This window comes from Tenrec ecaudatus, chromosome 6 (genome assembly GCF_050624435.1).
Source record: "Tenrec ecaudatus isolate mTenEca1 chromosome 6, mTenEca1.hap1, whole genome shotgun sequence".
NCBI classification, from domain to species: Eukaryota; Metazoa; Chordata; class Mammalia; order Afrosoricida; family Tenrecidae; genus Tenrec; species Tenrec ecaudatus.
The window spans coordinates 171,173,282-171,198,169 of NC_134535.1; the positions used below are offsets into that span (position 1 = coordinate 171,173,282).

The following is a 24,888-nucleotide window of genomic DNA, read 5'->3' on the forward strand; positions in this document are numbered from 1 at the left end:
TTGACCCTCTACTCTTACTGCCCCTCCTCCTCCCCCTCCACCAGGAGTAGTCATCAAAGTCTGCTGCTTTGGCTCCGGTCAGCTTTATCTTACTCCTTGTCAAGTGACAGTAGTCCCACACGATACTTGTCCACCTGTGGTGGGCCCGGCGTCACTCAACAACATGGCCTCCAGGGGGATACTCAACAAACCTTTCTGTTGTGATTTAAGTGACGATTCGTAGAGCCGACCATAATATCAGTGTTTCAGCAGCATCAGGATCCCTGACCCAAGCACAGTACTCCTGTGCGTGGAGTCGCCCTGCCCTCTCACAGCAGGGCGCTCTGGTGGGCGTTTCATCCTCCTGCTGTTGTGAGCTGTGCCCCGATGGGCATGGGTGGGCATGCATCTGCCCTGCACTCTGTCCCTTGTTCCCTGACGGCATGCACTGTGTGGAAGCATGGTTGGGTCTGTTTCCAGGGCTCGGAGGAGGCGCCGTGGCTGCACAGTTGGATCAGCACCCCCACCAGCGTCCATGCCGGCACCCGTCTCGCCCGCCTCCGACAGCATTCCTTGGGGTCAGAAAGGGATATATATTTTCAGTGCTGATGGGAGGAGGCCTCTCGACCTCGTTTTGACTCGCCTCTCTTGGGTTGGCCGGTGATTTCACACCTTCTCTTCCTGCACCACCCGGATGTCGTCTGTGGCCAACTGTCCGTCCCTGTTCGCCGTTTTGTCTTGTTGAGCTGTTGTTTTCTATAGAGTAGTCAGGAGTCCTTCATTGCCGATTCCAACCCCCAGTCTGTGGGTGCCTTTCCCCCTCGGTCAGTGAAGTCTTTTGAGCGCGTACATGTCTTTGTCTTAGGAGGTCCCGGTCGTCGACGGTGGCTCCCGCTGGGTGCGCATGTCCAGTGTCTGTGGCAGCGTGTCGGTGCCATGGACTAAGGCCCTAAGAGTGTGTCCCTGTGTTTTCACGAGTGTGTGTGTGTGTGTGCTCAGAAACGACGCTTTCAACTTTTCACCCCTGACATTTCTGGGCATTTAGCGAAGTCTGTGCAGAGTTGACTTGCTAGGAGTCCATGTTCTAGTTGGGTTCTATCCTTTGTCAACGCTGCATTCGCTCGAGAGAGAGGAAGTTCTCGAATCTGACCTCTGGAGGCAAAGGGTTGGACTCTCTGTTCCTTTCATGAACAAAGGATGTTCCCTTCCACAGAGAAATGCCCGTGGCTAGGACTGGTGGGGGTTCCCCAGGTGGTACAGGTGGTTCACCCACACTCACTCGCCTGCTCCCCAGAGCGTGAAGGCTTGAGCCCACCCAGAAGGGCCTTGGAAGAAAGGCCTGGGGACCGACTTGTGGGGAATGGGCCCTGGAGACTGTGTAGCCCAGCTCGGCGCCCATCAGGAGAGGGGGGTTGACTAGATGGGCCAGTCCTTTCGTCACACAGAGCAGGATGTGGGTGCTGCACCCCAGGGACTGAAAAAGTACGCTGCCAAGCTGCCTTCAGCTTACTTTATCCTCCGAGGCACCGGCTCTTTGATGGCGCCGGGTTTTTTGAAGCCGTTTGTAAATAAGGCCACCCTGTGTTGGGGACTGACAATGTTGGATCACACAGAGTAGCAACTGATGAGGGCCCCCACCCTCCTCTGGGGTAATTTTCCCCAAGTCCATTGCTGAACGGAAGAACTACTGCTGCGTCTAATTGCCACTAGCCGAGAAGGAGAGCAATCGAGGCTCAACGTTTGTATCAGAGGCATTTTTTTCCCTCCCGGTAAAGCCTATTCACATTTGCAGAACCGCTTTGTATCCAGAAGGTAGTGTTGGCTGACGCTGGAGATCAGTCGGCCAGAGGCTGGATGTGGGGCCAGGGGCCAGCCGTGAGCTGTCTGGCTCGCAGGGTGACTCTGGCTGATGAGTACTGGCCGCTCGATTGAGCCCTGGCTACAGGGGTCCAGGTCTCCATGGCAGCAAGAACCGGGGATCAAAACAGGAGCTTGCGTGGGGTCACTGGAGGCTGCAGCAGCCAACTAGCACAGAGGGGTGTGTGTGTGTGTGTCTCTCTCTCTCTCTCTCTCTCTCTCTCTCTCTCTCTCTCAGGGCCTCAGGACTGCAAGTCTCACGGCCACAGGTGAGGATGCCACCATTCACCCAAAGCTCCCTTAATTGGTTCACGAGCTGAGGTTGCCGGTAAAGGGTTGTGTTTGTCTGGGTTGACTAGGGAAACAGATCCAGAGACATTCATATGTGTATAAGAACGAGCTTTATATAAAAGAGCAATTGTATATTGAGAAAAGATCCCACCGGTGAAGGGTTGTGTTTGTCTGGGTTGACTAGGGAAACAGATCCAGAGACATTCATATGTGTATAAGAACGAGCTTTATATAAAAGAGCAATTGTATATTGAGAAAAGATCCCACTCCGGATCAAGTCCGTAAGTCCAATATTAGCTCATGTGTCTGATACCAGTCTATAAATTCCTCTTCAGACTCATGCAACACATGCAATGATACTGAATGCAGGAAGATCACAGGCCAGTGGGTGGGAAATCGTGTGGATCCAGTGGTGGTGGAAGCATCTCAGCATTGGCGTGGGTCTCCACGTGGCTTCTCCAGCTCCAGGGCTCTGGCTCCATCAGCACAGCTCATGTGTCTTGTCAACAGGAATGCCTCACTGGAAGTCAAGCAGAGAGAGCGTGTCTCGCCTCCATCAAGCTATTTATCCCCGAGGTGCCTCCAAATGAGTCATCAAGCTGATTGCCAGGCTAGACTCACCCCTTCGCAAGTTGACAGGAGATTATGTAACTGCCACGAGGGCCTTCTGTTCCCAGTGTCGAGGGGGGCAGAGCCAGCCCTCGCCTGGTGCCAGCAGAATATTTCATTGCCAGCTCTTTCTCTTCCGCAGATGTTGAGGAGGCGCCTTCTCACTTCGAACAGCGGCGTGGACTTACTCCCTTGTTGATTTATTTTAGCACTTGATGGCTACCAGCTTTTCCTCCAGCCTTTCCCCCCCTGGCCTCTCGTGGGTGACCTTTTGAGAGAGGGAGGATAATTACTGCTATGTGTGCGGCTCGGTGGGTGAATGGGCCCCGTACAAAACCTGATGCTAAGTCAAGTAATTGATTCTGAGAATAACTGAGGGCCTGCAGGATCTCCTGCCTGAGCCCAGGCCCTGCTGGCTTCTGTTGCAGAGAGAGAGAGAGAGAGAGAGAGAGAGAGAGAGAGAGAGAGAGAGAGAGAGAGAGAGAGAGAGAACAAGAATGAACCGAACATAAAGCCCTGACCCTGTGCTCCAGACCCAGCTCAGATTATGGTACTTCGAAGGGAGCACCGGTGTGGCCAAGGAGGTGGGGAGGAATGTGGGTCCAGAGCAGCGGTTCTCAACCTTCCTAAGGCCGCAACCCCTTCATACAGTTCCTCATGTGGTGGTGACCCCCCCGCCCCCAGCCATAAAATCATTGTCGTTGCTACTCCCTCACTGTAATTTTGCTACTGTAATGAATCGTCGTGTAAATTTCTGATAGGCAGGATGGATTTGCATAGTTACAGATTGAACATAATTAAAGCATCGTGATTCATCACAAAACAGTATGTCATTCTATATTGTGAAATATTTATTTCTAATGACAAATCAATGAAATGTTGTCTTGAAACATGGTGTAGCATGGGTGACAGTCTTCAGACCTGGGACTTGTATGTAGGTGTATCTGCATGTGGGCGGACCCGCCTGGAGATGGATAAAGGAGCAGTGTCTCATTTCCTAAGACAATCAGAAATAATGTGTTTTCTGATGGTCTTAGGCAACCCCTATGAAAGGGTCATCTGATCCTTAAAGGGGTGGCAGGCAACCCACAGGTTGAGAACCACTGCTGGTCTAGAACATCCCCGACCCAAACGCTCCCCGGTACAGATTGCGTCCAGTTCTCCATTTCGCACAGGAGGGAACCGGCGTAGAGAAACGCCTAAGAGACACTCAGGTGAGAAGAGGACTAGGCTGGAGGCCAGTGCCCGGCTTCTCAGGGCAGTTCTGTGTGGCCCCGTGAGCTGTTGTACCTTTGCTTTTGACAGTGACGTCTGTAGCTGCCTTTGAGTGGGCCCCAACATGTGGTGGCACCAGGCACGCTAGGATGAAACGCAGCCTGGACCCTGTCCAAGCACCTACGATGATGATGGGTGCACACCAGACCATTGAGAGCTACAGGGTCTGCATTGGCTGACTCGGGGTCAGATCGCCAGTTCTTTCTTCCTGGTCTCAGCCGAGAAGCTACGCCGAAGCCTGTCGGCATCCCAGCAACATCTAAACCTCCACTGAACGCATGAGTGGGGTATTCCCATGAAGGGCATGGGCAGGGAATCCAATGGCGGGAATTCTTGCAAGGAAACAATGCCGTTTCCCCTTCGTCATTTCTGGACAAGGAAGACAAGCCACGGTCCCTCAGCTCGGTCACAGGACTGTGTGGTGAGAGGTTCCATGCTTTTGATTCAGAAAAGCATGGTGGAGGTTGATGCTGTTCTAGACTTGGTGCCTGTTTGTGGTAGTTATATAATCTGCTGTCAATTTGAGAGGATTAAAAGTGAAGAAATGGAGTTTAGCCTGTCAGTCAGCTCATAGCTTGATGACCTCATTTGCAGGCGCTACAGAAATAAGTAGCTTGCTTGAGGTGGGACATGGGCTCACTCTCTGGGAGACAATGCAGCTGACAAGCCACATGGAGCTACAATGCTGCCCGGAGCTCGGGGAGCCACGTGGAGACCCCTGCCAGCACTGAGATGCTGACAAGGCCACTGGATCCACAGGACTTTCTACCCACTGGCCTGTGATCTTCCTACATTCAGAGTGATTGCATGTGTTGCGTGAGTCTGAAGAGGAATTTATAAATTATTATCAGACATATGGGCTAATATCAGACTTATGGACTTGATCTGGGCTGGGATGTTTTTTGAATATTTCATTGCTCTTGTTGATAAAGCTCTCTCTTACACACATGAGTGTCGGTGGATTTATTTCTTTAGTCTACCCAGAATGACACACGGTTGTAGGGGAGAAAACGGAGGGGGTGTCAGGAAGGAATTCTTCACTGGCTTCAGAAAATGGCCCCCGGGTCTCTGCCTCCTCTTCTTATATTAAACTTTTAGCCCTTTCTTTGTTGCCCATCTGGGGAGGCTCCTTACTGGCAGAGCGAGGCACATTCCTAACCATACCCTAGACGTGTGTGAACCGAAGCCTGCCACTCCAGCAAGTCGCCATCTCTTTCTCTGACAGAGCAGCTGGGGGCGGGGGTGGGGTGGGGTGGGGTGGGGGCTCAGCTGCCAGCCTTTGGGTTAGCAACTGAGCGCTTAACCAGTGCATCACTGCACATAAAGGCTGGGCGCAGCTCCACTCAGCCCCATAAGGTTGCTATGAGTCGGAATCTGCTCAATAGCAATGGGGATTTAAAAAAAAATTTTTTTAAATTTTTTATGGAAGGCCGGCAGTGGCCACGTCCTGCCCTTGTGGAGCAGCTGATGGAAATCTGTCAGTTAGCAGGCAACCTCTTAACAGAGCAATCTGCACTGAGCAGGAGCGGCCACCACGGGCAAAGCTCTCCTTTAGCCTTTCAGCCATGCACGCACTCAGCCTAAACAGCACCCTGGGGTTCCCCAGCCATCCCTGCTGTGTTTTCTTTCCGGGGAAAGATGGAGGTCGAGGACAGACCGCTAACAGGCCATCAGTGAAGTCCCTCCCCAGTGTGTGTCGTCTAGGGAGGCCGATAAACAGGGCGTCCTCGGGGCACTGGTGCGTGTGTGCATTGGAGGTTCCCTTCATAGTTGCTGTCACAGACTACTCACAGGCAGCCCAACCGAGTTTGAACAAGGAGCTCTGTGAGAGAGATGGAAGATGAGATAGAGCCTGCCCCCAAGTCAGGAATATGGACTGGGCTTTACCTCTTCCTGTGATTGTGATGGGCCCTTTCTTCCTGAGAATCGCCATCCTGAGCGCGCTGTTGGCGCTTGGTAGGATCAGAGCGCCCTCTTGTGGTACAAATGATTCAGACTCAACATGAGAAAGGACGGGAAGCCATTGAGATCTCATCGGGCTGCTCTGCTGGGTCTCAAAGCTCTCGAGGTAAAACTATCTCCACCACCGCCCTAGTTGTTGGGTGTTCAGGGTGCCCATTGGGTGACTGACTGCATGTCAACGCAGAACTATCCAGCTTTGCCGGTGGGGTGGTTGTGTAGAATTTCCATCAGAGGCAAGCGCCGACAACACAACAGATGAATTGGCTCTGCCAGTTTTTTGTTAAGTTGTTCAGGTTGTGTTGCCGCTCATTTGCCAAAGCAGTCGTTTATTTATTTTGATAGTGCAATCTTTTAAAGGGAGGTTTCCAGTCCGCGGCATTGGCATTCTTCGTCCCACACTGAGTTGTGTATGCTGATCTACATGCCTCGGGCACAGTGGTTACGCGGTGGGCTGCTAACTACAACGTCAGCAGTTCAAAACCACCAGCCGCTTTCTCCGCAGGAGTAAAGGCAGGGCTGTCTACTCCCATAAAGAGTGGCAGTCTTGGGAATTCCCTGGGGCAGTTCTGTCCTGTCCCTGTAGGGTCGCTATGAGCTGGCATCCACTCGATGGCAATGATACACAAACTATTCAGTGAAAGTTAGCCTTTTTCCTTTCTCTTTTTTTCCACTTTGTGTCAAGATTCTTCTTGAACTCTTATGTCCTTGTCCCCTTATCACCTCCTCTTAGATTTAGAGTGATTATTGACCTTCTGGGTCTCATATAGATGGCTTGAAAAAAGAGATCATCTTTATGATTGAAACTTCGGCGGGAAACATAAGCAGCAGCCGAAGGAGAAGAAAAATGTATCACCATTCACATCCTCATCGGTGCTGTTGTCTGCTGCCCATGCCTGGTTCTCGCTGGAATATCTGTGCATTCGGTAATCACTTGCTGGTCTGCTTTTCCTGAGGAGGTTTGCTCAGCCCCTCAGTAGACCCGTGGCTCCTAGGAAAGAAACGTTTGACCCCCTCTCCTTCCCGTGCTCTTAGCCTTCAGAGACTCGAGAATTATTCATTCACAAGAGCAACGTCTGCCACTCCTCTTACTGTGCCACCTCTCATGCTAGCCATTGAGTGTACTCAGAGCCATTGGGATGACAACTGTATCTGCTGCTGCATTCGGATGATGCTTCTCTTGCTCTTTCCTAATGGCATCCCCTTTGTGTTAGTCCAGGTAGACCAGAGAGAGAAACAAATCCAGGGAGACGCATAGGTGTATAAGGAAGAGCTTTATATCAAAGAGTAATTGTATATGAAGAAAACACCCTAGCCCAGTTCAGTTCAAGTCCTTCGGTCCGATATTAGCCCAGTCTATAAATTCCTCTTCAGACTCATGCAGCACATGCAATGACACTGAATGCAGGAAGCTCACAGGCCAGTGGGTGGAAGGTCATGTGGATCAAGTGGCGGCGGAAGCAACTCAGCACTGGCGTGGGTCTCCACGTGGCTCCTCTAGCTTCAGGCATCTAGCTCCATCAGTGTAGCTCCATGCGGCTTGTCAGCAGGAAGAGGAAGCAGAGAAAGTGTGGGTCTGGTCTCCAGTGAGCTGTTTATCTCTGTCGAACCTCCAAATGAGGTCATCAAGCTGCGCCCTTAATTGTCTCAAGTTGACACCAGATGATGTCACTACCAAGCCCTTCGTCCTTGAGGTGGCCTCGTTTAGTGCATGAACTACAGGATGATTGTGATCACTTCCAGGGCCCCCTCCCTGCCCACCTCACTCCCTACTCTTCGTTTTTTGGTGTTTTTTTTGTTTTTTTAATAAATCCCTATGTTTTCATCCAATTGAAAAAAAAATCAACCTTCTAAGTTCCAGGGTTGGTTTAGCTGCAGAGAGTGAGAAGCCTAACAGCAGCCATTGTTGTCTCTATTTTCTCTGGGAAGGCTCAGAGCCCATGAGGACCCGCAACGTTTCCCACATAGATTGATTGAGTCTGCTAAGATGAGGCAAGCTCTCCTGTAAGCTTAGTTGTGTAATGCCCAGTCTCTGGCATGGGCCTTTTGGGGCTCCCCCGATGTACGGGGACTTCATATACAGTGGAAAACTCTTGGTCTTGAGTCGATGCTGACTCAGCCACCAGATAGGACAGAGCAGAGTTTCCCTTGATGGAGGCAGATGCTCACAACTCTCTCCCTGGAGCAGCGAGTTCAGACCACCACACTGAGGGCTTCATCGCTACACCCTGGAAACTCCACAGTAAAGTATAGCCCCGCACCTTCCCCCCAAAAGAGGTCAAGCTTCAGTGAAGTGGATTAGCTCAGTAACCCCAACAGCAGACCCAAACATACCTAGAGTGAGGAAGACGGCGCAGGACTGGACCACACACATAGGGTGCCTGAGTCAGGGCTGGCTCGCTGGCCACTGACCATGGCGTCGTTATCCCGAGAAGCTCATCTTTGACTGTGGAGACTGAAGTTCGCCCACCCCTCAACCTGTCCCAAGTCCTTGAGTCTGCTCCCTGCCTGTTTGCTGGCTCCTCTGGGACAAAATAACTCATCCAACCCCTCGGCCTCCTGGGCGTCTCTGCCGGGCCGGAGAGGGTGCAACCCTAGGAGCTGGGTGTGGCCCACCACAGAGCTTGATGCCGCTGGCCACTCATTTGTTCCTTTTGCCCCACCCCTTCCTTTGCTGACAGCTGGTGTCTGCCGGACACAAGGATGTAGCGAAGTTTCCCACCCTCCTCTTTCCTCTCGGATGGCTGTGGGTCAGAACCGACTCAAGCAGCGTTGGGATGGGTTTGGTTTGGGATTGATTGCCCTGATGTGTGATTTCCCTTGCCGCAGGCTCCTCTGATCAGAGGAGGTGTTCCAGAGAGAGCAACCCCCCTTTCAGCTCCCCTTGTCAGTGTTGTGGTCACCCCCATCCCTCCATTCTTGCCTCGTCTCCGTGCAGGGTTGTGTCCCTTGTATCTCATTTTACCTCTGCTTCCTGAAATGTTTCCTGGACAACTTTGACCCCTCCTCGTCTTGACCGTGCTGTTTTCCATTGGCCCGGTGGCGAGGACGTGGGTGTTCCTCGCCCTGGGGTGTCGAGGAGCTCATGGACTTGGATCACAATGCAGGCTCACGGAACAGCGGCCAAGAGATCGAACGAGGCAGTGCAGCGGGCAGCTATGCGACACCAGACCTCTTTAAAGGGTTTCAGGACACGGATGTCGCCTCGAGGACTCAGGTCCCTCTGACCCAAGTGAACAGAGTGGTTATGCATTGGGCTACTAACCTCAAGTTCAGCAGTTCGAAGCTACCATCCCATCTGTGGGAGACAAGAGGTTTTATACTCCCATCAAAATTTACTGTCACAAAACCCGACAGGGGGCAGTTCTTCCCCATCCTGTCGGGTTGCTATGAGGCAGAACTGACTCCGTGGCCGTGAGGGGTTTGCTTTGTTGCCATGTGCATGTGAACATTGTACAGAATGAAAGAAAAACTCAGGAATCGATGCAGAGAGTACCAGGAACTACCCAGGAACAAATAAATCCATCTAGAAAGAACAGCCAGAAGATTCTTAGAAACTGGGATGGCAAGGTCACGTACTTTGGACTTCTTATCAGGCAGACCAGTCTCTGAAAAAAGGCATCGTGCATGGTAAATTATAGAGCAGCGATTCTCAACCTGTGGGTCGTGACCCCTTCACAGGGGTTGCCTAAGACCATCAGAAAGCACCTATTTCGGATGGTCTTAGGAACCAAGACACCATTCCTCTCTCTGTCTCCAGGCAGGTCTGCCCACATACAGATATGTCTACATACGCGCACCCAGCATGAAGACCCAAGCTACACCATGCTTCAAGACAAAATTTCATTGATTTGTCATTAGACATAAATATTTCACAATATAGAATGACATACTTTTGGGGGGTGAATCACTATGCTTTCATGATGTTCCATTTGTACCAAGGAAAATACATCCTACCTATCAGATATTCACATGACGATTCATCACAGAAGCACAACGATGAAGTAGCAGTAACAGTAATGTTATGGTTGGGGGTTACCCCAAGATGAGGAACTCTATTACAGGGTCGTGGCATTAGGAAGGTTGAGAACCACTGGCATAGAGGGTTGGCGAAAATGGAAGATGGTTTCGGGGTGGAATGACGTGGTGGCTGCATTATTGGGGGTTCAAAGGGTGAGGGCGGTGCCAACGCAGGCAGTGCTGCGTTCTGCTGCTCCTGAGCTCTCTAGGAGCCGGCGTGCCCTCTACGGCATCTAACCACCACCACCATGGAGATGCTCCTCTGTGCAGCCCTCTGGAGTGTCGCAGTGAATCAGAATTGACGAGGAGGCAGTGGGTGTTGTTTGAGTGGGTGTTGTTTGGGGTTCTCTCCCTGTGGCAGTTACATCATCTGTTGTCAATTTGAGAGGATTAAGAGTGACGGGGTGGAGTTTAGGCTGTCGATCGGGTCACAGCTTGATGACCTCATTTGAAGGCGCCATGGAGATACATAGCTCGCTGAAGGCTTGTCACACACTCACTCCCTGCGAGGCTTTCCTGTCCACAAGCCACGTGGAGCTATGCTGATGGCAGCCAGAGGCTTGGAGCTGGAGGAGCCACATGGAGACCCACACCAGGGCTGAGCTGCTTCCACTGCCACTGCATCCACAAGGCTCTCCACCCACTGGCCTGTGATCTCCCTGCATTCAGCGTCATTGCATGCGTTGTGTGAGTCTAAAGAAGAATTTACAGACTGGTCTCAGACAGATGAGCTAATATCAGATTTATGGACTTGATCTGGCCTGGGCTGGGATGTTTTCTCAATGTTCAATTGCTCTTGAATATAAAACTCTTTCTTATACACACATGAGTGTCTCTATGAATTTGATTCTCTAGACTACCCAGACTAACCACTCCTTGCAATGGAAATTCTTATTGATTTTCTACTCCACGCTCTCCCCTCGCCGGTCCACAGCATCTCTTCACACCTGTCATCCATTTTTATCCGGCAGTTTTATTTCCCAAGCACCTACAGGGTTGTATTATTTGTGGTCTTCCCCCCAGATACTGCTTTCATAGCTGATGGAGCCCGTAAACTTTGGAGAACTCGCCGAGGTCCCTACGGCAGCCGTCACCTTTCCAGCGAGACTATAGTCACCCAGAAAGGGGCTTTTGTGAGGTGAGCGCGGCTAATAGTCCCCACAGGCTCAGTAGAGCCTTTCTCCAGTACCTCGTAAGGGCATTCTGGGCAGAACGTCTTAGTTACACTCCATTACCTCGTAAGGGCATTCTGGGCAGAACGTCTTAGTTACACTCTGGCCTGGTTGCCTGTCTGCTGTCTTTGGGACGTTGCTGTACGCCATCTCTACTCAAATCATCGTTTCTTCGTGTATACATTTGACACGTGCAATAAAAGGGGTGGGGGTGGAGAGGAAACGTGTGTGTGTGTGTGTGTGTGTGTGTGATGGCTTGCCATTGTTGCTGTAATAGAAATACTATAGGCAGGTAACTTTAAAGAACTGAAATTTGTTTCATTTCTGGAAGCTGAAGTCCAAATCAGGGTCGCATCTGGTTGGATGATTTCTTCTGCGGCCCACTCCCTTGGTTCCTGGAAATTGCTAGTATTCCTCCAGGCTCCTTGGCCTCTGCTCATACCTCCCCCCCCCCCCCCCCCGCATGTTGTCTTTGTGTCACTTCTGTTCTTGCTACAACTAAAATATGATTACCGTATGTATATACTCGTGTATAAGCTGAGTTTTTCAGCACGCTTTATGCTGAAGAAGCTCCCTTCGGCTTATACTCGTGTGAGGGCCCCCACTTACCTGTTCTCCAGTGCAGTGCGGGTGTTCTCCGGTCTCTCCCGCTCTTCTGTGGGCGCCTGCAGCCTCTGTGGGTGGTCCGATGGTATCACAGCTCTTCTTCTCTCCTGCACACCGGCAGCCTCTGTGTTGTCCGTGCTGCACGGGGCAAGAACCTGCCCGCTGCTGTGCACTGGTACCCGGCGCCCCGCATCCCTGTCAGATGGGTGTCTTCATCTGCTCTTCTTCCCCCGCTCTTCTCCAGGGCGGCGACATGGTCTTACCTGTGCTGGGTCACGCCCCTTGCTCCTGCCACGTCGCTGAATATAAGTACCGGTATACCTCTGGTCTTGGATATACAGTACCTTTTTTTACAGTACTTTAATTTTCTTCTTAACCCCTATCTGGACCAGCGTCGACTATGCTTGCACAGAGCAGCCTGTGTCAGGGCTCATCATACACTCGCTGTGTCGTGTACGCGCTGTGTTACTGCATGTGCTGCGTTGGCACTTCCCATACTTAGGCGGTAACGCTGCATCTGCAGTAACGCAGCGCATGCAGTAACACAGTGCAGCGTGTATCTGATGAGTCCTAACACAGGCTGCTCTGTGCGCACAGTCATGTCATCGCATTCTGGAATGCCATCGGCCTGCATTGGGCCTCAAACTGTACAAGCTGTGTTGTGTACGTGCGGTAAGGCAGCGCATGCAGTAACACAGTGTGCATAGTTACTGTTGACACCATGTTGTTTTGTTGACCCTCTTTCCTTTTAGTACAGCTAGTTTACTGTTTTTATTTGAAAAAATATTCAAAAACATTTAACCTACTGATGCTTCAATTAATGTAATTGTATTGGTATCTATTTTTATTTTGAAATTACCAGTAACTGCTGCATTTCCCACCCTCGGTTTGTACTCGAGTCAGTAAGTTTTCCCAGTTTTTGTGGTAAAATGAATTAGGTGCCTTGGTTTATAGGTGGGCCGGCTGATGCTCAAGGACATACTATACTCTTCTGTGGCCACCTTAATGTAACAAAAAGAAAACCCCTATTTCCGAACATGCCCACAGGTAGCCCCTAAAACCAACCCACTGTCACTGCATCAATTTCCAACCGTATCGTGACCGTGTAGGATGGGTAGAACAGCCCCTTTGGGTTCTGAAACTTTGACTCTTTACAGGAGCAGACAGCCTCATCTTTCTCCCGTGGAATGGCTGGCGGGTTTAAAGCACTGACCCCATGGTTAACACGTTCAGTGGGTAATCCACCACACCACCATACATACAAGGTCTCTTTTGTTACAGATCTTGAGGGGAGATGGTTCAATCTGTAGCAGTGTGAGATGGTCATCTTGCCCATAGGAGATTGCAGCTCAACTCTGAGTGTTCAGAAGCTCCCATATGGGTAGATCAGTGTGCACACGCGGCAGGATAGAAAGTCGGCTTCCATGCTAAGGCATCTCATTGGCTAATTTTGGTTGCAAGAGTAAGTCAGTCTCCTTGTACTCGGGTTATAGAAATACTCACTTTGAAGAAGACCGGTTTTTTACCATGGATTTTAAAAAAATGCTTCCTACAAATTAGTTCATGGAATCCAAAAGACCCGGCGTATGGCAGTTAGTGCAGTCCAGTGAAGACAGGCTCCCCAGCAGCCAGGCTCCTCAATCAGAAGCTGTGCTTTGATTTATGAGGGCCGCCCTTTCATTGGACTCACCTGCCTGCGGTCTAATCAGGAAGAAGTCTGCCATCCATCCCGCTGGGAAAGCACGGGCGCAGACCATTCGCACGTCTTGTCTGTCGAGTAGAATGCAGCATTCACTCGGCTGGTGCCAATCCAGGTGGCGGGATGAGGCCTCCCCACCAAGCGCAGTTCTGACTCCGGGAGGCATTTCATTCGGACGGGGCAGGGGCAGGCTATCCTAGGGAAATCTCACAGATGTCAGAGCTCATGGTCACCACCTCTGTGCAAGAGAAGAGGATGGGAGGAACTTCCACCCTTGTCCCCCTTCTTTGTGGGCGGAGGAGGAACTGCTACATTTGCATCATGAACGGGTTGTCCGTGGGGGTCGCCCGTTCCTGGTCTCTTCATGTTTTCACACACTCTCTCTTCTGTGTTTCTTTCCTGTTTCTCTCCTTCCCGACCCACAGGCTTTGCAGTGCATGCTGGCCTCTCTCCAGGCAGAACTTGACATTCAGAGGTACTTGATGAAAATCGAATCATCTCAGCGAGTTAGTACCCTCCTCCGTTCTTGGTCTGCGTTGAGTGGCCCTGCACTGCACACCTCCCACGTAGCTGTGTGTGGCTTCTAACCACTGTCGGCCACTAAGCCAGCCCACCTGCGCTTTCCCCCACTGACTCTGAGCCCCAGTTCCAGCCAACCCACGGCCCCGGCGTACAGCGTTCTCAGACGCGGTGGGCCTTGTTTGATTTGTGAGAGTTGATATTGAGGTGAACACTAATTGCATGTTTGCTTCGAAGCATTTAATTTCCGCGCCACAGACTGGTCGATGGAATCCTCGGCAACACAACGGCAAAGCGGAAGTCCTTGCATGATCATTTGAACAGGTAGGGGTGGGGGTGGAGCTCTAACGGGAGACCCCATCAGGACGTGAAACAGAAAACAGCATGGTTCCAACCCAGTGGTTCTCAACCTGTGGGTCTCGACCCCTTTGGGAGTCGAACGACCTTTTTACCGGGTCGCCTGATTAATCACAGTAACAAAATGACAGTGATGAAATAGCAACGAACATAATGTTATGGTTGGGGGGGTCACCACCACACAAGGACCTGTCTGAAAGGGCCCTGGCATGAGGAAGGCTGAGAACCACTGTAACCAATCCCAGGCATGTAACTCCTGTTTAGTTCACGTCCAGGGCATCTGGTCTTGGGTCCAGCTGGTTTTGCTGGCCCATAGCCTGAGAATAGTAGCGGTAGAAAGAAATCCACGAATACGCATTTTGCAACCACCTGCCCTTTCTAAGGGCTTCCCACGTGCTTTGTAACTTCTTCTGCTTCTCCATGTCAAGTACATGCAGAAATGGAGGCCCAGACCAGCCAGGCCACTTGTTTAAGGCACACAGCTAGCAAGGGGGTGGAGTTGGGATTTGACTCCTGGCCGACTGACCCTCAAGTCCATTTCCAATAAGTTTTCTTTTGTAAGAGGCCAATACAGACGCTAAAACTTGAAGGAGCCGGCGCTTTAGCCAGGCCTTGAGTGGCGGTGCCACCTGCACCTGCTCTGCAGAGCCGCCCATGCCCTTCCTGTGCCCGCTCAGCCGGGTCTCTGTGCCGCCTGCATGCGTCTATAGTCTGGTGCTCGGCCGCATAGCCGGGAACCTGCTGTGCTCCGGAATGTCCCATGAGCCTGGCTCCCCTGTCCCTCCCCCCCCCCCCCCCGCTGGCTTCCATGACCTCTTAACCTCATCACCTTCCCTTCCCCAATTTGGGCTTCATCCCTCTGGAGGGTAATGAGCTCCAATGAAGAAGCCCGCCCCCCCCCCCCCAAACGGACCTCATAGGAAAAGTGGACGGGACGCCAGGCATAAGAAGAGAATCGCGGCCACGCCCTCTGAGTGAATATGGAACGCCCTCCGCTTCTCACCGACCTGTTCTTCAGAGAGATAGATTGGCAGGCCTTTCATCTGCGGTGCCTCTGGGTGGGCATGGATTTCCAACCTTCATATTAGGCACTGTGCATACTGACCTCCTGTCCCATCTGGGGACTCCTACCCCTACGTATGCTGGACCATCCCAATTCTGGTGGTCTGTTTACCTGTAAATGCACACACGCACACACCCCAGGAATTGTTCATCATTTTCACATTTCTGCAATCCGTGCAGAGTGGGGGCGGTGTTGTGATGTCTTGCATGGGACCGGTCACTAAAATAGAAATGCAGAGAGGAAAAAAGATGGCACAGCAAGCTTCCCTACCCTTCTGCTTTCAGAACACACCTTTCACTTCGTGGTGTGGGGCTTTCCCCATCACAAACCAATGCTGTGCAGATTTGGCCCATTCCCACTGTTTATACGTGTGACCTAAGACAGGAGCGCTGGTGGCGTAGTGGTCACGGGTTTTGCTGCCAGACTGAAACCCACCAGCTGCTTCATGGAAGAAAGGCGAGGCTTCCTGCTCCTGTCAAGAGTTACAGTCTCGGAGACCCATGTGGGGCAGCCCTGCCCAGTCCTACAGAGTCGCTATGAGTTGGAATCGGCATGATGGCATGGGTTTGGTTTGATATGAAACCAACAACCGGGCATCTCAGCATGGTTGCTCTTTGCTTCCCTCCTACCTGCCAATCAGTCTCCCGGTGGCTGGGGATTTTCTCGAATGACGATTCGCCTGTATAAACAGGTTACAATGCCAGTGGTGTTTTTTGGTGGAGTGTGTTAGAGTTGACTAGAGAAACAAATCCAGAGACACTCAGCACACAGAAATTGTCCGTTATGAGAACATCCCAGTCCAGATCAAGTCCATAGACCCGGTATTAGTCCATCAGCTTAGCTCCACTTGTCTTGTCAGTAGGAAAGATGAAGCAGAGAGAGTCTGTGTATCTGGCCCCCAGTGGGCTATTTAACTCCGTGGTGCCTGCAATTGAGGTCACCAAGCTGTGACCTGATGGACAGGCTAGACACCACCCCTTCTCAAGCTGACAGGAGATTATGTAACTGCTGCAAGGAGTAAAGTGAAGGCTAAGGTTGAAAACAGAAAGGGTTGGTAAATTTCAGGGTCTCTGCCGATGCCCACGTCTTCATGGTCACATCGGGAGCCACCATTCCTTGACCTCGCAAGGCATTGCAGGTGTTGTAAGGGGTTAGTTGTGAGTCTCCCTGCTCACATAGGGTTCCATCAGCCCCGGGACCTTCTGTGTGTAGGAGGTACAGGTGTCCTCTTGAACCACCCGCATGAGGAGGATCCTGCCCCCAGATGGGTGAGAACTGTACAAGGGATGCAAATAGTTCATGTGTTCGGCTGCTAACCAAGGGTGGCGGTTCCAGTCCACCCAGAGGCACCTCAGAAAAAAAGGTTGGGCGATCGACTTCTGAAAAGCCCGCCCCTGGAGGCCCGCTGGAACACATAGCTAATCTGACACACGCTGGACCACCGTGGGTCACGGTCTGTCAGCTCCTTAGCAACTGGTCCTGGTCAGGGTAGGTAACGGCTTAGCGTTACTTACAGTTTACAAATTGCTAGTGTGTGTGTGTGTGTGTGTGTGTGTGTGTGTGTGTGTGTGTTTCCAAGGACTTCTCAAGGATATCCATCTCATACTGATTCCGGCTGCACCCATGTTAAAGAAGTGTGGGCATTGGAGGTGCAGAGTGGCTTCTTGTAAGGTCACCCTGAAGGCGGGTGGCAGGCTTGGAGTCTGCACTGCGGAGAATGAGGTGATGGATGGGGTACCTTCTCGTGCCCCCTCCTGCCCTGTTTACCCGCCCTGTCCTCCTGGAGGAAGACTGGGGGGAAAAGACCAGCTGCAGCTTAACAAGATGAGTCCGGAAACCGGTGCAGTTTGAAAGTTAACAAGTCAGAATGCATGGTGAGTGTCTAGCCACAAGCCTTCAAGGTCTTGGAGGCCTGGGACACCTCCAGTCTACCCTCACCCAGCCGCCTTCTCCTTCTAACGGGCAGTGTGTTAGGGACAGCTGCTCGCTGAGGACAGGGGCCATGGCTCCCCGCATACCTGCTTCTCCCTTGGGTTTCACAATGCTGCAGAGCTTGAGGGGTGGCCTGCCCCCCTGGGCCTGCGGGCCCCACAGCCTGTGCAGGAAGAACTGAAGCCCGGCTGCAGGGATGGGCTTAATGGTGCCTTTTGTTCGGAGGCCTTTCAAAGTGCTTAGTTAGCTCCGGGTGTTATTCCGCTTGTATTTTACTTGAAATTTCAAAGCCCGCAAGCAGGCCCTTTCCTTTCATCACTGTAATAACAGCAAGCCTCACACAGACACCCTTTATGCCGAAGCCTTTTAAAGTGCAGTGCCTGGCTCTCGGGATCGTAAAGGCATCTGCCGCCAGGCCCTGGAATCTTCCCGGAAGGACTGGGGGAGCCAACGCCAGTTCAACTGCGAGTTGATGATGCGTATACCTCTCTGAGAGAGACAGAATGAATGAGCAGATCGCTGATTGAATGAGTGAATCCATCAAGGCCATTTGTGAGAAAGAGGCATGGCCCTTAAGGTGGATCGACGAACACCCACAAGGTGAAACTGGTAAGAGGAGGGCGCACATTACCACCTAGAGTTGCATGACTGGCGTGAACATTGAAGTTAGCGTCCCATTTCCCCACACATGTGATGTTTTCCTTGTTCTATATTCGGAACGAAGTTGGTTGTGTTGGCGGATTTTTGGCCGGCCTCAAAGGAACTTAAAGGGACGCGCCCCCGAGTCAGCCAAAAGGCAAAGCAGCAGGACTTCTTCATGGGCTGTTGTTTATTTTTAACCCCTTCGGTAAAGAGGAAAGCGCAGTATGGACGAATAATTGCATGATGGAAGCAGAGTATTACATGGCGATTGCATGAAAGTGTGTCTGAAAGGGGGGGGGGTGGGAGCAGAGGGGGACGAGTCACAGAGATCCTGAATTGGCACTTGCTGATAGTCTATCTTTCTAACGTGATGGAAAGATGCTAAATAGAGGTGATAGGAGAGGTGGTCCTTATCTCCTCTAAATAGCCTTATCTCAGTCTGGCTCCCGAGGACCCAGGGAGAGCCGAATCCAGAATGCTGTTTCGGAAAGGAGCCCATGTTCCGTGTCAGGACGGATACCGGACGGGCAGGTGGCAGGTTAGCTGGTAATCATTGAACGTGAGAAGGTTGGCCTGCTTTGGACTTGGGGAGGGACCATATTTTAGGAACTGGGAAGGTTTTAGGAATCCCTCTAGTCAGAGCCAAAACTCTTAAATGTAGGGGTAGGGGGGCATGGAGGAGAATTGTAGTATCAACACATTGTGAAGGGTTTGGAAAATTTTTTTTAAAATTTGGGGGGGTGAATTTATAGGAAAGTGATAACATTCCCTGTATTCCCTGGCAGTGTAGTGGGTTACAAATTGCACTGCAAATGACAAGGTCTGCAGTTTGAAACCACCAGCCACACCAAGGGAGAAAGATGAGGCTTTTACTCCTTTAAGAGTTTCAGTCTTTAAGAACAAATAAAACTTTTTTAAAAAGTTTCAGTATTTAAAAAAATTTTTTTTAAGTTTCAGTATTTAAAAAATAACAGAAAGAGTTTCATTCTTGAAAACCCACAGGGGCAGTTCTAGTCAGTCCTATACGGTTTCTATACATCAGAATTGACTCTATGGCAGTGAATGGGTTTGCATTTACTGGCATTCCAAATGGTTCTGAAATGACAAAGGTAAGGGTCTTGAAGTCCAGTTACTATAATGGTGTCAGAACTTCAGAGATGAAAGCCTTTCTAGGGTGAAGTTCATCATCTGTCTGTCCAAGATGGACTCCATGACTTGAACTCTTTTCTTCTGTCTCAAATGTATCCATTCTGGCATGGAAGTCTTTGCCAACTTTCAAACAGCACCAGGCTGCGTCCCCTCGCCCTGTGTTCTCCCCATGAATGTGTGCCCACTTCTCAGGGGGTCATGTCTAAGGACCAGTCCTTCAACCTGGAGTCCAAGAGACGTGGGCATGGACACGGCCAATTCCCATCACCAAAGATCCTTGTAGACTGTAAATGCTTTCATGATTGCCCTTTTAAAATCCCATGCGTGTTCTATGCGAGATTTGTGGAAAAGAAGAAGTAAAAGGCATGTCATCCAGAAGGAAATCACCCAGAGAACATCCTTGCTGATATTTGGATGCATTGCTCCATCTTTTATGTTATTTTTTAAATCCCTAAAAACGCCTGGGTTACGGCGGCAGAGCATTTTCCATGGTGAGACGTCATCGAAATGTGCCCACCATCCCTCTGGGCTGAATCTAGACATGTATATGTATTATTATAAATGCATTGAGTACAGATTTGCTCCTTGGTGCTCCAATGGAGGAACTATCGCTTTTCTTACTATTGCCAAATAAAACTAACAATTGGTTCCAGCAGTGATTGAGATGTTAGCGCTCATCATATGGTGGGAGGCACTGCTCCTTGAGTAAGAGTCCTGGGGGCACAATCATGATGTGCTGTTGGACTGCTGACTACAAGGGAGAGTTCCACCCCGTCCTACAGGGATGCTATGAGTTGGCATCTACTCGATGGCCATGAGTCAGTCAGTCTCTCTCTCTCTCTCTCTCTCTCTCTCTCTCTCTCTCTCTCTCTCTCTCTCTCTCTCTCTCTCTCTCGTTCAGGGTTATAGAGAGCCCCTGGGAGCATGCCTAGCATCAATCACATAACACTGTGCAAGGGCCTTTGATCTACCATGGCTGCCACACCTACGATTCCCTGCACTTGTCCATAGATGGGACCTGGGCCTCTTTGTCAGCCTTCCAACTTCAGGCGCCCAGTTTCGGCCAGTCCAACCAAGCCAAACATCCATCCTCCCAGTTGGGGCCACTTCTTACAGATGGAGCCCAGTTCTATACCACTTGAACGGTATCACCACCACGAGCAACAAAATCACCATCCTCCTGAACCTGGAGAACCACCTTCTCCCCTCGTCCTGCACAGTCAGTGACCTCCCTCGGCATTCCTTCCAGGGAGATCTGTTCATTTTCCCTTTGGCCACATGCCTTTTCCTTCTGTGTTAGGCCGGGTTGACTAGAGAAACAAATCCTTGGACACGCATATATGTGTAAGAAATAGCTGCATATCAAGAAGTCATTATATATTCAGGAAAGTATCCCAGCCCAGTCCAACTCAAGTCCATAAGTCCACTACTAGTCCACAATCCCTCTTCAGATTAATGTGGCCACACGCAACGATACAGCATGCAGGAAGATCACAGGCCGGTGGGCACAGGGCTGCGTGGAAGCCTCACAGGGCTGGCGCAGGTGTCTGCATGGATGGCCAACAGGAAGGTAAAAGCAGAGGGGAGGGAGGGTCCCAGGACCCTCCTTATGAGAAGGCCATGAGCACCAGGAGACACCATCAGGCCTGATTGACAGGCTAGGCCCCACCCCTACCCTTTAGTTATCAAGTTGACATGAAGTTAGGTAACTACCATGCCTTCTAAGCCCACTCGAGGGAAACTTCCTGCAGAGTGGCTTCTTCTCCACAAAGACACCATTGACAGCCCCCCAGAAGACTTGACATCCCAAAGGCTTAAGAGGTTTCAGGAGGTAATGATAGAATTTATATATGCTCAGGTGCACCTTAGCCCTCAAAGTGACATCCTGCCCCAGGCTGGGCTACTTTCAGCCACCTTGTATGCTGGTGAAAGGTGGACAATGACTGAGGAAGACCTGAGAGCAACTGATGGATGCTTTTGAATTCATGCGTTCACAGAATCACATTGAAGGCACCCTGGACTGCCGGAAGAAAAACAAATCTGTCTTAGAAACACAACCAAAAGGCCCCTTAGAAATGAGGGTGGTGAGCTGTTTCCCCTGCTTTGGACAGCTTAGCCTAAGAGACTAGTCTTTGGGGATGAACATCATGCTTGGTGAAGTCAAGGGTCAGTGGGAAAGAGGAAGACCCCCCCGCCCCCCGCCACGAGATGGATCAGCACAGTGGCTGCAACAAACCATGGGTTCAGAGGTAACAGTCGTTGGGATGGGGCAGGGCTGGACAGTGCTGGTTTCTGTGGTGCACGGGGCTGCTTTGAGTCAAAACTGACTTGATGGCACCTGATAGCACACATATATCATATGACTTACACACATATATCATCACTACTCTAGAACAGGATAGAACCACTCCTGTCAGTTTCTGAGACTGTAACTCTTTGTAGATAGAGTTACAAAGTCTCGTCTTTCTCCCTTGGAGCAGCTGGTGGTTTTGAACTGGTAACCTCAACCATAAGCAGTTGGCATCACCTCGATGGCTGTTGAGTTTCATTTGAGGATGGATGCACACATATTTAAGTCTCACGCCACCACAAGGTTAGACAGAGTAATAGCCTTCCAGCAGACGCATCTGACACACTAAGTGCACTGGGGAGTATCTCTGCGGGACTAGTCTTTAAATAAGGAAGGAGCATCCTTTTTCTGCACTGAGGCAGCCTGGTCGTTTGTCCCTGGTCCAGCTAGCTGGCCCTCAAGGAGGGGACATGGCATGGTGACAGGGTGCGCAGGGCAGCATGGAGCTCACGGTGTGCGTGCCTGTGGCTGGCCCTCCATGCACAGTCCACAAATAGCACTGTGTGCTAGGCCCCCCCACGCTCCCTATCTTGCTGATCTGATAATGAAATAATATACACGGCGAAGAGAAATGTGGACACAGAAGACACGGTTGTACTTTGCTCAACTGCCGAATGGTCTGATTTAACTCCAGACCAAACAGCGTTCTGTTTTCACAGGTGAAAATCATGAATAATGTCTGGGTGCCCTTTGGGTGGCAGGAGGAGGAAGGGGTTGAAATATTACCCTTGAAGAAACAGGGTATAAACTGAGTTTCTCAAGGAGAGTCCGTCCAAACCCTTCAGAGAATGTTTTCCTCTGGTCCAAGTGAGGGAAGGTAAATACTATTTCCAGAGCTCAACTCAAGTTGGAGGAGATTTAAGAGCATCCCACACATGCACAGCTTGAGGATGGCAGTAAAACAGAAAATCTGTACCTGGATGTCCATTTATTTCATTGCCGGACCTTGTTCCCACAAGTCCCTGGTTGCTGGTAAACCCGGCACATGTCTACTGCCTGCTCACATGTGGGACCTGGGAGCACAGCACCCAAACCCAAAATCAAACTCTGCCATCGAGTTGACTCCAGCGCATAGCGACCCCGTGAGACAGAGCAGGCCTGCCCTGTGGGTTTCCGGGACTGTAACTCTTGATGAAAGTAGAAAGCTTTGTCTTTCTCCTGGGAAGTGGCTGGTGGTTTTGAACTGCTGACCTTGCAGTTAGCAGCCCAGTGCACAGCCTCTACACTGCTGGGGCTTAGACCCACGATAAAACACTCTTTGTCTTTGTAGGTGCTTGACTGTCCTCCTCTGAACTAGCATCCGGAGCCTTTAGTCAACAAAATAGAAGCTAATTTAATCCTCTAGGGCTGCTTCTCTGAGTCTCTCATGCCAGTCTTACCCCAAAGTGATGGAGTTGTCATAACACGGACTACAGTCTCCTCGCTGGGGTCCACAGTCCACACCCCAGAATGACCATTCTCTGAGAGAGGGCGTGGAAGATAGTGCCTCAGGTTTTGGTTTTGCTGGCCATGAGACACACACACACACACACACACACATTGTGAGAGGTGACCCATGAGCCATTCAGAGAGCAGGCCCACTACTCCCCAAGGGCTGGGCACAACCAAGAATGTAGGTGTGACAGGGCCTGCGGGGGGGTGGGGGTGGGGAAGGACCTTGGCTGAGGCTGCAAGGCCAGGAGGCCAGGGAGTGGGAGCCTGTTGTCTGTTTTCCCATCCCAGCCACCAACTCAGCATAGGCGTTAGCCTTTGTGTCCGTCCCGGTTGACTAGAGAAACAAATCCGTAGACCCTGTATGTGTCATACACAACTTTAGATCAGAGTAATTATATGTTAAGAAAACAATCCAGTCCAGATCAAGTCCATAAGTCTGATATTAGCACATATGTCCAATATCAATCTTTAATTTCCTCTTCAGACTCATGCAACACATGCAATGATGCCGAATGCAGGAAGCTCACAGGTCAGTGGGTGGAAGGTCTTGTGGATCCAGTGGTGGTGGAAGCATCTCAGCGCTGGCGTGGGTCTCCACGTGGCTCCCCCAGCTCCAGGGCCCTGGCTCCATCAGTGTAGTTCCATGTGTCTTGTTAGTGGGAAGACGAGTAAAGAGTGTGTGTTCCGCCTCCAGGGAGGAAGACAGGCATTCCCAGAAGAATCCCCAGGAGAAGACCATGCCCACACAGACTCATGCTTGACTATGACCTGATTGACAGACTAGACTCCACCCCTTCCATCAAGTTGACAGGAGAGGATGTAACTGCCAGTTTGGAGATTATGAGGGACTGGAGGGGGGTGTGTGCAAAGGAGGGGAAGAAGTAAGGGCACTGTGGGTTCTAGGGGGAAAAAAACAACAACCCTGGAAGCATGTGTGGAACTGCCACCTTGCTGTAGGTCGTCAGAGCTGCTGCTGAGGACCTCCATAGGTGACAACCCCCTGTGCGCTGGCTGGCACTGCTCCCCGGGGCTTCCCTGGCTCACGGGTCAGAAACACATCGCCAGGTCTTTCTTCCGAGGTGCCTCTGGGTAGACGCAATCCTTTTAGTGTGGGAACCGCCTTACACCGCCCAAGGACTTCCACAGAAACCGTTTCTTAATTGTCCCTGCAGCCGCAGCGCAGTAGAGTAGGGGTCTTCGTAGGAAAAACGGGGAGCCCCTGGAGGATCCTGAGCTTCCAGTCATTTTCTCCCTGACCAGTTACAGGGGCCCCGAGCCACTCAGGATGCTCTCTCCACTTGAAGCCAGAGGCTTTGTGAGGTTTAGGTTGGACAAACTCCCAAGTGCGAGGCATGGCTCCACGTGATGAAACGCACCATGAAGGTTAGGACTGAGCCCTTCGGAATGGATTTGCAGGTGGCGAGCTTCCTTGCCATCCCAAAATCTTGGTGACAAATCGGGCACTCATTAGGATGACGTCAGGGTTTTTGTTCTTTGCAAGTGAACATGACTTGGCAGGAAGCGGACGCACACCCCAGCTCACCAGGTGCTGCCCCCTGTTCTGGGCCGTATGTGAAACGAGGTGTTTACGTCCGCTTTCTGGACCTGGACCTTTCCCGGTGGAGAGCTTTAAAGAAAATCCATGCTTCCTGCCTGCGCTTAGTTTGCTTTCAGTCTCCAAGTTCAACAGCGTTGCAAAAAAACAAGAGGAAAGAGGCTGACGCCCCCCTAGGAAGAAAACAGAGTGCGCTGCTGGAAAATCTCGGCACACATTTGTTCGGTGAAGAAATGCCAACGCTGCAGTCTTTTAAAGAGGAGTGCCGTGCAACTTTGTTGCCGACGCTCAAGGCGCAGTCTTTTAAAGAGAAGTGCCATGCAACTTTGTTGCCAATGCTCAAGGCGCAGTCTTTTAAAGAGGAGTGCCGTGCAACTTTGTTGCGGTCACTCAAGGACATAAACGCAGAACACTAGAGCT

General features: G+C 51.0%; 1 protein-coding gene across 19 annotated transcripts in view; it reads left to right on the forward strand.

Moving 5' to 3' along the window:
* KIAA1217 (KIAA1217 ortholog) overlaps positions 1–24,888 on the forward strand; it is a 944,408-nt gene that overhangs the window by 722,910 nt on the left and 196,610 nt on the right. The window contains exon 2 of one of the 19 annotated variants that reach the window (XM_075552498.1): positions 11,014–11,128. The exons of the other annotated variants lie outside the window; for them this stretch is intronic. The gene's annotated coding sequence lies outside the window, so the exon portion shown is untranslated. The remainder of the gene's footprint in view (positions 1–11,013; positions 11,129–24,888) is intronic. 19 annotated transcript variants of the gene reach the window in all.